The sequence below is a fragment of the Ictidomys tridecemlineatus genome, unplaced genomic scaffold (genome assembly GCF_052094955.1).
Source record: "Ictidomys tridecemlineatus isolate mIctTri1 unplaced genomic scaffold, mIctTri1.hap1 Scaffold_89, whole genome shotgun sequence".
NCBI lineage: Eukaryota > Metazoa > Chordata > Mammalia > Rodentia > Sciuridae > Ictidomys > Ictidomys tridecemlineatus.
The window spans coordinates 416,253-428,332 of NW_027526129.1; positions in this window are offsets into that span (position 1 = coordinate 416,253).

Sequence of the window (12,080 nt, forward strand, 5' to 3'; positions counted from 1 at the left end):
ATATTACAGTAGATGGGGTAGAGAGAGAAGATGGGAGGGGAAGGGAAGGGGGATAGTAGAGGTTATGAAGGGTAGCAGAATACAACCATTACTAATAGGGCATTATGTAAAAATGTGGATGTGTAACCGATGTGATTCTGCAATCAGTATTTGGGGTAAAAATAGGAGTGCATAACCCTCTTGAATCTAATGTATGAAATATAATATGTCAAGAGCTTTGTAATGTTTTAAACATCTAATAAAAAGAACTAAATTATTTGTGTCAGACAGGGAATGTGGCTTAAGTGGTAACGCGCTAACCTGGGATAAGCAGGGTGCTGGGTTTAAACCTCAGCACCACATAAAAATAAAATAACAATATTGTCTCCACCAAATCTTCAAAATAAATATTTAAAAATTCTCTCTCTCTCTCTCTCTCTCTCTCTCTCTCTCTCTCTCTCTCTCTTCCTCTCTCTCTTAAAAAATTTGTGCTATCATAAAAACAAGGTTACTATAAATTAAAAGTCTCAACAGGTATATACATATAAGGAGTCAAGAGGTTTCAACTACATTTCAATTAAAAACCATAAATAACAAATATTTCATCTTATTAAAATAGAATAATTTACCTAAATTCAGGAATGTATAAAGATTATTTCAAGGTATAAACAGAAAGAAGGATCAATGGATTAAAATTATTAAAATGTTCTAATATAAAAATATATTTAGTAAAAATCTAATAGGTTTTTAAAAATAAGGTAATGTTTCATATGTATATTATATTCTGCTAGCTAACATTCATACAGAGTCAGAAAACAATATATGTAAACTTTATAAAATAATATTTTAAGAGAGAGACAAAAATCAGCTTTACAACCATTTCAAAAATTGTTCCAGGTAAAAAGTCTTTATGTAGTAAAGTATAATTTCAATACATATAAGTAAACAACAAAAGGGTCTAATTAAGTAATATAAAGGTCTAAAAATAAAAGATAAATATTAAAAGATTTATATGTTAATAAGTTGGTGATATATGTAACACAAATATTTAAAACTATTCAACGTCTTTCTCTACAGACAAATACTAATGTACTGATATATTTATATGCTAAAATGACAAAACCTTTTAAAAATATTTTTTACATTGTGTCTGTAAATTTTATCCCCTACAACAAATAATCTTGGTTAAACAGCAACGTTTATTTTAAAGTATTGTTCTACATTACACAGTCTAGATTTTTCTTTAAAAGATAACCTTGGTTAATATAAAAACATCGATAAAAGTGTGGTACATTACTCTTCTTTACAGATTGAATGTGTTCATATCCTTCAGGTATGCAAGTCTTTAAGGTAAAAGGTTAAAGGAACATTTTGTCAAGTTGGTATTCTCCAAACTAAAATTGTCTGTAATGGTAATTTAAACTTATAAGGATAATAGATTTTATTGGGGTTTTATTTATATTATTTGATGTTTTGTAACCAAACCTTCTGTTACCTTTTACACTGGGATATAAAAATTTAAAGGCATTTTAAGAGATAATGATAGTCTAATCTGTTTAAATGTTAATATTATAAAAGATTTTTGCCACATTTCCACATAAAAGAAAGAGTGCTCAGCCTTTTTTAAATTAATGTTTCAGATGTATGTCATATTGTGCTAGCTAACATTCATACAGAGTCAGAAAGCAATATATGTAAACTTTATAAAATAATATCTAAAAAAAGAGACAAAAATCAGCTTTAGAACTAAAACACTTTACCTAAGATTTGTGAAGAGCCCTGCCTTACTTAAGATAAGGCTCTGCCTCCCACCTTACAGCATGTCAAAATAACTTCAAAGTAGACCAGATTTCAGTTAATTTAGAGTTATATTCAAAGATTGATTTTATTAAAAATATTACTATGATCTCAAATAAAAATATATAACTCAGCCAAGGTTCAAAATTATATACAAGCTAGATATGTTTTTACTATTGTCAATTTCACTTTCTATTTTCATTATAACTAAAAAAAGTGACCATGACACTCAGAACAACCAAGAGACCTTTATTGTGGCAGTGTCTGATTAATAGGGGAAAAAAGAGAAAGAGAGAGAGAGAAAGGAAAGTTTGAGAGAGAGATAAAGAGAGAGAGAGAGAGAGAGAGAGAGAGAGAGAGAGAGAGAGAACAAAGGGTAAGAGAGAGGGAAAGAAAGAGAAAGAGAATGAGAGGGAGAATGAAAGAGAGTAAAAGTGAGATAAGAAAGAGAGAACAACATAGGGGTACCTGGCAAGAGAGAGATTTTATAGCCAAAATCTAATCAGCTCTCTGGATCTACAAGCTGCCTTGTTGGCATACAGTGATTGTATCACTGTATTTTCTAGGGGTGTCATCTTCTGCCTTCAGGCAGACCAGGCAGGGGTCAGATGTGAGTTTCCATTATCCCAGATGGGTGAAAGTCGAGTGTTCAACCTTAAGTGGGGTTGAGTGTTCAGACTTGAGGCAAACAAGCAAAGCTAAAATTTGTTCAGCCTGCTCCGCAACTAACAATAACTGATGCCTGTTAATGTGTTATAGAAGTAAAACTTCATGAACACACAACCTAAGCTAATTTGAGATGTTAATCCATCATCTGTAGACAGATAATAATTTAAAGGGATTAAACTAACTGAAAAGGGACTAAAGTTATGGTTCAGCAGTAGAGTGTTTGCCTTGCATGAGTGAGTCACTAGGTTCAATCCTCAACATTAAATAAGTAAATAAATAAAATAAAGATATTGTGTTATGTAAAAAATAACTCTAAAGTTATAAACATTAAAGGTAAAACAGTATTCTCAGTATAAGACTGATAAAACTGACTTGCTGGATTTTAAAGGTCAAACTTAAAAATTAAGGTTAAAATAAAGGGGACAAGAAAACCAATATTTGGCTCTTGCCCTCTGAGTCAGCCTGAACCCAGGACAGAGGGAAGAGCTTTGCAACTCTGGGCCTCATAACCTCCTGATAAGGGAGATTAATGAGACCACTGAAGAAAAGAGAGCCAATGAGTGTACATGCTGCAAAAAAGGAGGATCATTAAAAAGGGAGACATGCCTGATGCTTCCAAGGGAAGCCACATGGTCAGCAAGACCTTGACCCATCCTAATGCAGATGGCACTAGCAGAGCTGAAATGCTGCTCACAAGTTCCCCAAGAGTGTCCTCCAAGGAAACTCACCTGACTCTTACCAATAGATAGGAAAAAGCTCAGTTTGACCAGCTTGGTCTTAAACACCTAGAAAAAACAGTTAAAAACCAAAGAACAGCCATTCCTGGGCATTTAAAATAAACAACGTTATTTTAATGTAACATAAAATGTACACTTGTGTTAACACCCCTCAAAATAAGTAAGACTGGAGGCAACAAAATAAAAATTCTTAGGCAAGAATGCCTGATAATAAAAATTGCCAGAGTCAGAAGTTAAAGTCAGTTTAAGGCCTACATATTTTCCTAACCTCATACACAAGTAGACTTAATCAGTGTTTGCTAGTATAATTATCTTCCCCTAAGTAACAAAGAAATCTCTACTGAATGTAGAGGTCGTGCCAATAAAGATATTTTACAAAAATAAGATGACATCATCTAACTTAAATAAATGTTGTGTCTAAATTTCTGATAATTCTGACAATGTTAAAGATTTATGTCCAGAAAAAAAAGAACCTTATTAGGCTTTGTTAGGCCTTGTTATGGGAACAATTTCTCAGGTCTTCTGCCTTCTGGTAAACAATTAATAATTTCTATCATTTTCATAATATTCATGAAAAGATTTCAGATGCTACAACTGCTATTTTGCATTAATCTTATTTACAGTACTCATGTCTTTTGTTTCTCTCATAGAAGTGCACACCCCCAGGTGAATTTAAAATCTGTTCTTCCTGAACCAGATTTTTACCATGTATTCCTTGACCCTCTCAGTTTCTACAAAGGGACTCCAAACTGCTTTCCCATTGAACATTGCTCTCTCTCAGCTCAAAGCAGTAAGAACAGTCATCGCCCTTTTACTTTACAGCAGTAGTAGGTCCCTAGTATTAGAAAAAAAATTATGGTCAGTATAGATATTCGCCAATATGTCTAGCTCAGGAAGCTGTACCTGGGGAACTACCCCCATGATCACCCTGTGTGATCTCCCAGAAAGAGACACTTGCTTCCACAACCCAAATTATAAGGGGGACAAGTCCCCGTTCACGAAAAATTATGCTTCCCAGTCCCACTACAAACTCCTTGCCTAAAACTCAAAACTGTCAATAACTCTGATTTATGTAACCTACTATTTTGATGGAGAAAAACGAAAAGAACCTGGGCTTATTAAAAGGCCAGGGCCCACTGATTTATCAACATAGACAGGCTGCCCCCATTTTAGTTCTCCTCCTGGCTGGTATGGGAATAGCTGGTTCAGTATGCTGCTTTGGGAACTGCAGCTCTTATCACAGGCTCTAAAAATTTTAAGTCCCTCAACCATAGAATAGATATAGATTTAGGAGAACTAAAAATGTCAGTCTCCAAACTAAAATTTTTACTAGACTCTCTGACAGAAATAGTATTACAAACAGATGAGGTCTAGATCATCTCTTTCTAAAACAAGTAGGATTTTATATGGCCCTAGGAAAAATGTGTTGTTTTATGCAAACCATTCTGGGAAAATAAAAAAAAAAAAGTTTGGTGCTAGTGAGAAAGAAACACAAAACATAAGAAGCTTCAGGCAATTAGTTCCAAAACCATTTCTCATGGTATCTTTGGCTGACTACCATCATCTCAGCCATAGTTGGACCCATAGTCCTTCTCCTGATTGGGACTACTATAGGGCTCTGCCTATTACACAAGAGTGTAGGTGAGGTCCGATTTGTGGTTCTGCAAGCCTAGCATGGTCCCTTAGACACAGAAGGATGAAAAAGAAACTGAGGCCTAATGATGTGCAAGTTTTACATCAAACCTACTAAAGCCAGTGGGAATGTGATAGTAAAAGCAAATGTGACTCCATTTTGGTTTGTGACTCAATTCTGTAAAACAACCATGCTAAGTAGAAGGGTCATTACTGGGTCAATATGTCTTTTCCTTTTGCTATCAAAACCTTTAAGAACATGGAACTACCTGGTGGGGCATTGTTTCTGTAACTAGGGTAACTGGGCTCTGTTTATGTAAATGGGGTGACTGGACTCACTGTTATTGGTTAGGCTTCCTGTCACTTGACTGCACTCTCCTGCTTCTGTAACCTGGCTTGCGTGCATTGCCTAGACCCCCAAACATCCCTTTTGTTGTTTTCAGGCTTATAAGGAGCACTCTTTAAATTGTTCAGGGCTGATGGGGGGAATAGCTTTAAGTTCTGGTCAGTGGCCACTAGTGCACTTCAATAAAGGCTGGGTTCAATTATATGTGACTGGTATGAAAGTTAGTTTATAAAACCATTGAACAAAGCTTTAAATATAACAGTAAAATAAAACTAAATTACATCACTTCTAGATGGTATAGATTTACTCTTTCAACCTGGAGTGTAGAGGAAAATTCTTTAAAAAGCCCAATTGAGTTTGGGTTGTTTGTCAGGTTGCTAGAAGATTTTATATTGAGGGTAAATAAGTCTCTTTACTGATGCTAATCTCCCAGAGAGAGGAAAGATAATAAAAAAGAAAAGAATAAAACTTCTTAAAATTTCTGTCAGGTATTTTTGCTCTAGATGCTCATCATTTAGACATTTCTGTGAATTTGAGGGTGGGAGAATTGAGATTTTGGAGGGAAGAATGTGCTAGGAGAGGTTCACAGAAAAGAGAGAATTGTTCAGTCAGCCTCCCTGGGAATCTGAGGGGCTATGGTGCATTGTACAAATGGTTCTACAGCCAGGAGGGCACAGGAATCACCATATGAACAGGTACAGTCCTCCAGAATATTTTTAGCAGAAAACCCAGAAGATGAAGAGACAAAAACCAAAGAACCTGGTTTTCCCCAGAATTCCCAAAGCTTGAAAGGGTGAGGTTTCCACTGCATGTGAAAAGAACTTATGCATTATCTGTATCTTTTGAATTCTGATTCATCACTCTACGTGTAAACTCAGAGCCAATAAGATAATCCCTGGGAATACACCTCTCCATGAATCCCCAAACCCATAGTAAAATAGATTTCAGGACAGGGAGAAGCTCAATCAGTCTGCCTAAGATCAATAGAAATTTCTTAAGTGTTCATGGCAATTTCAATTCCATCATCTATTTTGATCTTCCCAATAGTTCAGGTAAACAGTAACCTGATTAGGCCTCCAACTCCAGGCTTCTGGAGGACAAAATGCTGGACAGTGACTCACAGATAGAAAGTATAAGGCTGATAGCCAGGAGGACCCAGGTCTCTATGAAAGAATTCATGGTCAGGTTCTTCACCACTTTTCTTCATCAGTTTTGAAATCTGTATTTTTCTTACAATTATATGGGCTGCCTTTGAAGAACTATGCCTGCAGAGGGTCCCTTCTGTGACAAGCTACGATTCACTGAGGCCAGTTTTTGTGCTGGGTAAAGGAGGTGGGGCCAGGGATGAATCCAGTGGAAAGGCCACTTTTGCATCTCCTGGAATTGGAGGGGTCAAGTGTCCTCTTTGCAGTTGGCAAAGAATCATGCACTCTTCTACTTTGACCTTTGTTTGAAAACAGGGACTTAAAGATACTGCCTTGGGTAAAGACATTGATTCTGGGGCCTGCAGCTGTACAATGAATAACTAAGAGCAGGATAAAACTTGGCATTCTTCCTTCATTCAGTATCCTTAATTAACTTAATATTTGTGACTGCTCAGCTCTGCACATAGACATGTTAATAATTTAAGGAGTGCTCATATAAAAACTAGCAATAGATTACAAATTTATCTAATCTATCTTATACCCCTTGAAGATTGAGTCCAGATTGAAGGGACATTCAACTATCAGCTTTTTAAAAAATATTATTTTTAGTTGTAGATGAACAAAACACCTTTGTTTAATTTATTTATTTCTCTGCAGTGCTGAGGGTCAAATCCAGTGCCTCACACATGACAGTCAAGTGATCTACCACTGAGCCACAACTTCAACCCCTCAAGTGTCAGCTTTTACAGTATCTTGTTTCCGAACCCCAGGGTGGTTCCCAGAAGTTCAGTCATTTTTTATTACCTTCCAGGAAAGGCAGAGCCTTATAGACAAATAAACACAGGAGTTTATTACCTCATCAGGAGCAATCATCTCATGGGACCTACACTGACCCTTTTAAAATTCCAGGTCTGGTAGATAAACATCCTGAATAATATATAAAATTTATTCCTTTCAAGTGATAAGGACTTCTCAGGAGCCACCTAACAGTGCTAGAAGTGAGATAGTGATCCTTCAGACCTCAGTTTTGACAAGACTGCTTAACAATGCTTACCTCTTCCCCACTGTCCAAATTCTGCTTCTATTTAAACCTTCAGGTCATGCCAGCACCAAGAAGACATGACTAAAAACATGAATCTCCTTGTCTTTCTGGTGTGGCTGCACTGACTAAAGTTCTTTTCTTGATTTTTACAATTAATTTTTGGATTTAGAGGGGTGGGTGAGTGGCCAGACCTGTATTTTGTACCTGGAATGGGACTCCATAATTTTTTCAATTCTTATTTTGTGTAAAATTAATAATTGACTGTGTAATCAATAATGCCAATGGTTATGTGATATTATGAGAAATCCAAGTGAAGCCACTGGGATTAATCTCCTTATATGTTCCTGGAACCTAGCTGCTTTTCTTTTTGCTATTGTTGTTGTTGTTGTTATAAGTGGACACAATATCATTATTTTATGTTCCTGTGATGCTAAGGATCAAACCCAGTGTCTCACACATGGTAGATGAGCATTCTACCTCTGAGCACAGCCCCAGTCCCATAGCTGCTGTATGTACAAATCATGAGACCTTTGTAAACACAAGCTCCATCCATATATCTTTGCCCACACAGGTTCCTCTTCCTAGAATATTTTTGTGCCTCATAAAAGACTCCTGCTGAGCCTCCAAAAGCCAGCTCTTATAGCACCTATTTTGGTAGAGTCTTTCCTTACTAATCTCAAAGAGAAGGACAACTTATTCCTTGTCTGTTCTCCTCAGGACTCTATAGGCTGAGGCAGGAAGATCATGAGTTCAAAACCAGCTTCAGAAATGCAGTGAACCCCTAAGCATCATATATATATATATATTTTTTTCTACTATCATTCATATATATATATATATATATATATATGAATGATAGTAGAAAGAACTGGTCATTACCCTATGTGCATATATGGTTACATGACTAGTGTATGTGTGCATCATGTACAACCAGAAGAATAAGAAAGTTATACTCCATTTTTGTATAATGTCTCAAAATGCATTCTACTGACATGTATAACTAATTAGAAAAAATAGTGAAGTGTTGGGGATATGGCTCATTGATTAAGCACCCCTGGATTCAATCCCCAGTACCAAAATAAATAAACAAATAAATAAAAATAAATGAATAATGGCTGCACCTCAGTGGAGAATCACCTCTGGGTTCAATTCCCAGTTAAAAAAAATTCTCTCAATCTAAGAAATGAACAAACCACCAACATTACCACCAGCAAAAGCACTTATTCCTCTTAAGCAACTTCTGTGCTCTGCACACACTTCCATTGTTGTCTTCTCTACTCTTATATCACATTGCTTGTTTCCACCAGTGTTTCCCTGAACCAGACATTGAGTGTCTCAAGGGCCCAGTCTGGGTATTATCCACTATTGTGATATCCAGCAGAACGTTTTATTCCTGGCATCAAGAAAAGTTTGCTGAGTTGAATTGGGTGAGATTTCTGTGGCTCTGCATGATCCTCTCTGGGGAGTCTTTGGTGACATGGACATCATGTCTTTATTTTACTTATTTTCATAAGCTTTTCGAAGGATCAAGCCCAGAGACTCACACATGCTAGGCAAGCACTCTGCCACTGAGCCACAACCTCTAATAATTTTTAATCTCCTCTTTGATGTCTTTCACAACCCATTGTTCACTCAATAGCATAATATTCACGCTCTAGGTTTTGAAATATCTTATATTTTTTATCTTATCATTGATTTCTAATTTTATTTCATTATAATCAGATAGAATGCAGGGTAGTAGCTCTACTACTTTATATTTGCTAAGAGTTGCTTTGTGGCATAATATTTCAGAGAAGGATCTGTGTTCTGCTGAGAAGAAAGTGTATTCACTCATTGGTGGATGAAATATTCTCCATATGTCTGTTAAGTCTAAGTCATTGATTGTATTTTTGAGTTCTATAATTTCTTTGTTTAGCTTTTGTTTGGAAGGTCAATCCAGTGGCAATGAGGCATGTTAAAGTCATACAAATTACTGTATGGTGGTCTATTTGACTCTTGAATTTGAGAAGAGTTTGATTGATGAGCATAGATGCTCTACTGCTTGGGGCATACATATTTATTATTTTTATGTCTTGTTGATGTATGGTTTCCTTAAGTAGTATGAAATTTTCTTTTTTATCCCTTTTGATTAACTTTGGCTTGAAGTCTATTTGATATGAGGGTAGAAACACCTACTAGTTTCCACAGTCCATGTGAGTGTGTTTTTTCCCAACCTTTCACCTTTGGTCTGTGGATGCTTTTTCCTATGAGATGAGCCTCTTGAATGCAGCATATTGTTGGGTCTTTTTTTAAAATTCAACCTGCCACTTTATGTTTTTTGATTGATGAGTTCAGGACATTAATATTGAAGGTTACTATTCAGACATGATTTGTATTCCCAGTCATTTTTGTATATTTTTGGTATTTAAATTGACTTGGTTTCTCTTTTGGCTTATTTTTCCTTTAGTGTAATAACTCCTTTTGCTGATTTTCATTGCTGTTTTTCATTTCCTTCTCATGGACTATTTTGCCAAGGATGTTCTGTAGTGCACTCTTTCTAGTTTTAAATTCTTTTAACTTATGTTTCTCATGGAAGATTTTTATTTCATCATCAAATCTAAAGCTTAATTTTGCTGAATATGATTCTTGGTTGGCATCCATTTCTTTCATACCTTGGCATATATTTTTCCAGGATCTTCTAGCTTTCAGGGTATAGATTGAAAAATCTGCAAAGATCGTAATTTGTTTTTCTTATATGTGATATCATTCCTTTCATTGTGGCTTTTAAGTTTTTTTCCTTATTCTGTATGCTTGAGCTTTTCATTATAATGCATCTTGGTGTAGATTTGTTGTAATTTTGTACATTTGGTTTCCTCTAGACCTCTTGTATTTGATTTTCCGATTTATTCTTTATACTTGGGAATTTTTCTGATATTATTGAAAAGATTGTGCATTCCTTTGATTTGAATCTTTGTGCCTTCCTCTATCCCAATAAATCTTAGATTTTATCTTTTGATGTTATCCAATAATTATTGGGTGTTCTGTTTATGGATTTCTACCACTTCACTGTGTGCTCAACTTTACTTTCAAGATTGTATATTTTCTCTTCATTATCTGACATTCTGTCTTCCAAGTGATCTAATCTGATGTTTATGCTTTCTCTTAGGTTTCTGTTTGTTTGTTGACTGTTTTCTTGATTTCTGATTTTATTTTCAGAATCCCTCTTTCTTGAAGTACTCTTTTGCTACCTGTATTAGCCCCCTTATCTCTTTGTTGGTGTGATCAATGGTTGCCTGTATTTTCTCAATTAGATCATCCTTTACTTTGTAGGTCATTTTAATTATGTGTATTCTTAATTCCTTCTCTGACATTTCATTAACTACACTGTCCATGGATTCTATTATTGTAGTATTTTGGTGTGTTTGGGGCAATTTTCTCCCTTGTTTTTTCATGTTGACTATGTGTCTTCCTTTCTTGCAGTGCAAATCTGAGTTATTACAGTTTCTACCCTATAATCTTATAGTTTCCCTGAAGATTACTTGTACCTCACCTTGGTTTTGGACTTCTGGCCCCCAGCGAATGAGTCATGATAATGCTACTGCAACTAAATGTGGTGGTGGCAATATTGGAGATAACTCAAGATAGCTGTGGGGTTGTGTCAAGATGGATGCAACTACTTTCAGAGATGGGGCTAAAACGTGGTCTTAACAGTGGCTTTGGGCTGCCTATTCTGAGATGCAGCTCCCTCCAAGCCCTAATTGTTCTCCCAAGGTGGAGACTACTGCATTGGGTGGGTTATGTTGATGTTTATAGGGGCTCAAGATGGAGGTGGGGTAGGCCTGAGTTCTGTTGTAGGTCTGCCAGTCAGCTGGGTGGACCTGGGATTTCTTCTACCCTTTTTTTAATGTTTTCTTGCATTTTGCACAGAAGGGTGGTAAAGGCTCACCTTGGGCTTTTCCTGATTTTTAACCTTGAATCAGCTTTTTGTCTAACCAGCCCTGCTTCCTATAGTGAAATATGTTTTTTTTTTGTTCTAGGATCTGATCACCAAGACTGATCCACTGGTCTTTGCTATTAAAATGTCACTGTTACCCAGTCCCATTTTTGCAGACAAGTATGAATTTAGTTTTCTACATTCAAACTCTCTCTCTCTCTCTCTCTCTCTCTCTCTCTCTCTCTCTCTCTCTCATACACACACACACACACACACACACACACACACACGTTTCTCTATTTTTCTATCTGGAAAAGCATGAATTCACAGGGATACACTTCATTTCAATCCTACTTTACAGGTCTCATGCCAATTTTCTTTCCTGAACCAGAGAGTCATTTCACCAACATTTCCTATGAAAATTGGATTTCATTGTTCTTCATGTATTTACTTATTAAACAATCTCTCTTTATACAACTAAATTCCATTTATCCTATTCTAACCCCACAAGCCCTCCTTAGCTTACCTGGGTGTTCTTTACCCTATTTAGTCAATGAGTGTTGGGGGCTGCAATCAAGTCAAGATGGCGCCTGGCAGTTTGCCAGAAGGAGTGGTTTGTGAGGCAACGCCACCAAGCCATTAAGATGGTGGGGATTACTTATTGGCGGATTGCTGTATCTAGATGATGCTAATTGAGTCAAGCTGTGTGTAATCAGTTAGGTATATATACCTCTACTGTTCAACAATAAAGCAGTTCCCGCTACCTTGGCTTCCTGCTACCTTGGGTTCCCGCTACATTGAGTTCCGGCGCAAATAAGTG